Source organism: Haliaeetus leucocephalus, unplaced genomic scaffold, assembly GCF_000737465.1.
Source record: "Haliaeetus leucocephalus isolate CR32 unplaced genomic scaffold, Haliaeetus_leucocephalus-4.0 Scaffold605, whole genome shotgun sequence".
In the NCBI taxonomy this organism is placed as follows: Eukaryota; Metazoa; Chordata; class Aves; order Accipitriformes; family Accipitridae; genus Haliaeetus; species Haliaeetus leucocephalus.
The window spans coordinates 523,734-529,229 of record NW_010973041.1 but is presented as its reverse complement, the minus strand read 5'-3'; positions in this window follow the sequence as shown (position 1 = coordinate 529,229).

Genomic DNA, 5,496 nt, shown 5'->3' with positions numbered 1-5,496 from the left:
AGGAAACCAGAAGGGGCCCCAGAAGGGGGGGCGGGCCCGCCGGCGGAGGCAGCCGGCTGCTTTCCGCTGCCGCCTGCCCTTAGCAAAAGAAAACGAAAAAAAAAAAAGAAGACGAAAAAGAGGAAAAAAAAAAGGCAAGCATATGCGCCTGCGCCCGGTTGGAAAGCCTGTGACCGGCCGTTTGCGGTCGTCGGGGTGAGGGAAAGCACAGCGAGGTAACAGGAATAAAGGCATCGCTTTACCCTCTCTTCCCTTTTGCCCCTAGAAAACACTGAACTGGTTTTTATGGGCTGGATCCTTGTTTTTTAGAGACTGAAAAATAATCTTCTACAGGAAGGCAAGACCCCCACATGCTCTGGGCAAGTGCTTGCTAAGCTGCTAGCATTAGTATAGCTTGGGAACGTCAAAATGAGAAGCCTGCCTGACTGCCTCGTAGCAGGGAAGTGAGCATCAAAGGATAAGTCTCACAAAGGGGGCCAGCGGGTTGCAGAGCTGAAAGCACCCACAGTTCAGAAGTGCTGCTAAACATGACAACTCCGTATGCAAACCTCCCTCTAACCACTAGTGTATAGAGTGGATGCATCCAGCTGTTTACAGATTCATAAATCTCATATTCAAATAGACAACTAACAGGTACTGCCTCAATACAAGATACCTGCTTTCCAAAGCCATGGCAGCACAAGACCACTGAGTGACAGGCTTACAGTGGAAAGTTGTGTGGAGGGAGGCAGAAGGAAGCACTGCTGCTGGCATCACATTTTCTACTCTGTTCTAAGTCCACCTTTACTCTCAAGTACTTAATATTCTTTCTTTTCTTTCCCTCAAGTCTTCTCTTTTTTCTATTCCACCCAGTTCTAAAGAGATTCTAGGAAATCTCATTTGAAACATCCCCTGTACCACCATGATGTAGTATCGTTGGCCATTGTCCTCTCAAAGGGCCCTAGGATAGCAAAGACTTGCATTTGGACTTTTAGTATTAACCCTATGCAGTATTAACCCTGTGCAGGACCAGGGAAATGCCACACTCAGCTGAAGGTTATCCACCCCTAGCTGCGGAAATGTCAAACAACTGGGAGAGGACACTGTCTATGGCAAGAAAAGACAGGTGAGTAAGGCCTAAGTGGCAGCATCAGTCACCTCTCCATTCTTTGTACGTCTTCCTGTGCTGTGAACAAAGCAGGAGCTCTCACACCTCTCTGTACCTGAGCTCAGCTTCCACAGAAAGGCACATCAGCCCTCAATTACAAAAGAACAGAAATAACTACTAGTGAGTTTAATATTAAAATGAGCAAATGGGTAGGTTAAATTTTCCCCTTGAACATGCTTTTTGTCCTCCCAGGGGAGCCCAGATTTCCTAGAACTGAGAACTCAAACCTTCCTCTCCAAAACCCCCAAAATTATCCTTCTCCCTCCAACCACCTGGAAAGCCAGTATTTCCAGGCAGAGACCCAGGCCACCCTGCACCTTAGCTCTGTGCATACCCCCAAGTGCCACATCCACACTTCAAGAGCACATAAATAGCTCAAAATAAATAAATCACATACACAATTACAGAATTGGTCTGGTAATGAGCCTGGAATTCTGGTTTGACCATATACCTTCCAGCTCCTTATTTGGTATGGGAACAAAGGACACTGACTCTTCCTGTTCACCTCTATAAAGTAAGTGAAGTTGGTTAATTTGCAGCCTAATGATGTGGCAAACAGCCTGCTTTGAATTCTTAGGGATCACTTTTGTTTTTGTTTATCCAGTCTGCGGCAGTAAGAAGATCCCTTAGGGCTTAATTTCCTTGTGTGTAACAGTGTGGAAGTGTCAGCCTTCAAGCTAGTCACCCAGCTCACCCTGCAGAGATGGGCCAGTAGCAGACACAGCAGAGACCATTTCATGCTCAGCAGCTGACTTCAAGAAGTCCCTGTTAGAGCTTTCACTCTACCAGTCATGAGTGATTTCAGTACTCAAGCTCTGTCTATCACAGAGAGAGTGTGTTCAGGGACTCAAAAATCAGTGTTGCAACTGGGTAGGAGACACCCTGCCGTGCAGAAACCCAGTCCTGTGCTTTGTCTGAGAGCAAGAGGGAAACAAACTCCTTGCCTTGCAGATTGACACGCTGCTTTTAAAGCTGGCACAGGGAAAAAGCAGCTGCATACAGGAGGTGGGATGGCACTTACTGAGCAGGGTGGCTCCAGACTGGGTTCTGCAGAGAGTGGGCGCCAGTCCCACCATCCTGGAGATGCACCTGGTGAAAGCAGGGGGCTCTCCCAGGCTTGCGTCTGCCTTTATGTTTGCAGGGTGGTGGTACAGCAAGCCAGGCTGTGGCCTGTTGAACCTCTCACCCCTGATGTCCATGGTGGCTGTTTTATACTGCTCTTGCACTTGGTGTCTGGGTGCTGCAGCACAAGCGGTGGGTTGCGGTGGCTGGGAGGGTGCAGCATTATGTCATGTGAGAACAAGCCACAGCGGCGGGAATGCCTTAACCTGTTCTTGCTGCAGCAAATCATGGTGCTGAGCAGTTTCTTGGAGATCTTTCTAGGCCAGGCTGTAGGAAAAGTGTTAGTTTTTCCCTCTGAAACTCTTGTGGTGCTTGGAAGGATCCCCAGGTGACCCGACAAATCCTGCTTTAGAGTGCAGTCCAGCAGCTGAAGGAGGGAATGCTGCTACTGTGGTTCATTACTCACATTTCACTGCCATTTTCAAAGCAGAGCCTGTGGCTGTGGTCCTCAGCTTTAAATTTTGCAGGCCGAAATTTTTGCAGGTTGCCAGCTGTAGATTTTCCCCAGGATAACCACCTGGAGATTGCCAAGCAATTGTCCATATGGCAGAGAGTGAAGACCACAGGTGGTCTTGAGGCCAATGGCCAGCCTTAGCCCAGAGTTAAACTGATGGGAGCACAAGGAAAGAAACTACCAGGCGTGGCAAACAGGTGTTTGGCCAACCCTGACTTGCCCCTGGAGTAGTAAGGCAGCAATGGGAGAAACTACCAGAGAAAAGGGTGGAAGGATTCTATCAGGGAGCCTGAGGGTGACAAATGACAGAAGATGTTGAACAAGGGGGAATTGCTCATTTACTGGTGTTGCTGAGCATGGGTGCAGAATCAGCAAATAAGGGTGCTGAGTGAGCAGGACAGGGGCAAATGAGGAAAACATGAATGAGGCAGGTTGTTTATTTCAGGGGGGAAAAGCAGGGGAAAGGGAATATCAGGTGAATGGCCTTTTACTGGGTAGACTGAGCATGTAAGACCAGTTACTGTAGGGACCTACAGAGTGTTTGTGTATATGTACACAATGGTCCTTAGCCCAGTCACAGGTGCCCACTGAGCACATGTTTAACTACATTTCTGAATTCTGGTGGTTCCTAGAACATCAGAAAATTAAGTAAAAACATCTACTGAATCATGTTAGAAAGTTTTCACCAAAATATCACCCCTCATCCCTAAAGAATACTCAAGCCTTACACTGCAAATAAATTGCTCCATACTTCAGTAAAAATAAACGATTTTAAAAATGCATTTTAACAAGTACTGTTAAATATAACCTTTTTCATAACCCATTAGCACTTTCCTCTTGCTTGACTGAGTCCTCTGAGCACTTACAAAATTCCCAACACTTGGTGGAGACACTAGCTGGCCAACGGTTAAAACCAAGCAAAATAAGCACCGGTGTTTATGGAAGTTTTTTAAAATACTCACACATATGCACCCACACTTTTTCCTCTACTTGGAACAACAAAAGCAGCTTGGAAGTGCAGTGTTTGCTGAATGCTTAACAGCCCTAGGGAGGACATAGCTTTGTGTCTCCAGTCTTGTAACAGCTTATGAGCACATGACTTAGTTCACACAAATGCTTCCACCAAAGAGGATGACTTAACATGCCCAAAGCAAAGTATTCGCATGGCACATATCGAAGCACCCTACCTAAGAGGCATTCTCACTAGTTACAGGGATCTCACCCAAGAGCCTGAGTTCAATGGTAGGTGTATTATGGAGGAAAAGGAAAAGGCAGCAGACGTAAATCCTTTGCATGAACATTGTTTGCTGATAATTACGCTCCTTGACACATGTTTTCGTATGTAAGACAACCAGCGGCAACTGGGAACTCTGTAACTTAATCATGGAAGAAAAATTTCGAGTACCAGTGGAGAAGAAACACCTCCCACTCTCCAGGTAAAATAGTCCTTACAGACCAGCACACCTAGTTGCGGTGAACGGGAATGGCCAGGAGATGGCGCTCACTTTCTGTAGGTACTTCCAAGGTTTGACTACCCCCTGGTACAAAGTCTGTAAAGAGAAATGCTTTAAAATATTGTACTGGCTAACGTTTTTTAAAAGGCAAGAAAAAAGCCTAAAGCAGACCTCAAACTATGACTTCTAACCAAACCCAGTACCATGGCTGTTCTTCAGAAGTTGAGATTTCTGCTGAATATCTAATGCATATCTCCTAGGTGTCAGGTACTGAATATTCCTGCTCAGAAAGAACTCCAATAGCCACTTTCAGGACTTGTCTGAAGCAGCCACATTCAGAGTTAACCCTTTCCTGATATACTTCTTCCTCCAGATACCCTTGGTAAAGTTCCATTGACTTATCAGAGGTGAGGCCTGCCCCATAGTTTTTTAGTACCTTGCTTTTTCTCATTGGAATTGAGGTCAGAATCAGGCCTGAAATCAGAACAGTTGGGGTTTTTTTCCCCAACTAGACCTTAGACAGCAGCAAACCCCTGATGAAACTCACTAATACATTGCAGTTATGGCCAACACAAACCTTAATAAAAGATAGGAATAAGAATTAAATCTCAATCAGAAAGAAATATTGGTAACATTTTCCCTTTGTAGAAAAAATATTACAAGTTTGTAGTTGTATACAAGGAAACTTGCAACCCAAGACACAGTCTTACTTAACAGAAGGGGTTAAGTAAGTTTTGCAAGTCTTTCCCACACTGCTCAAAACAGAAGAAAAGTCCGTCTTGATTTATTGATTTCCAAATCAATTGGTTCTGAATAATGAAGGAAACAGCTCTCTTCAGAAATGGTATATAGAAAGGAATGGATGTATTTTCTGAGTAAAAAATACTTAAAGTGGCATGAAAGAATTCCTTATTTGGAAATATGACTTGGATAATTTTACACATTTGAAAAAGCTAAAAATCTTAATAGAGAGGCCATACTAGGAGCCCACAGCAGAAATGAGAAATAAAATGCCATCTTCTAAATTAGATACTTTGAAAGGTCATTCTGACATTTCAAATTTGACAAGCTAAACAGACTCTGGGTCCTGATATTCAGAAAATACATCTTCACAGCTTTGTGAAGTCTCTTGTAATATACACCCAAATCATGGCAGCCAGCCTTCCTAATGCCTTTTCCAAATCTTCACTCCTCAGCCTTGAGGTTAGGTGTGTCTTCCCTTCTCAGCCCCCCAGATTATTCCTGTAGATTTTTAAAAGACAGCACACCACTGACAAATGGAAACTCAGGTTTTCAGTGTGTTTATCTAGAGTGAAAAT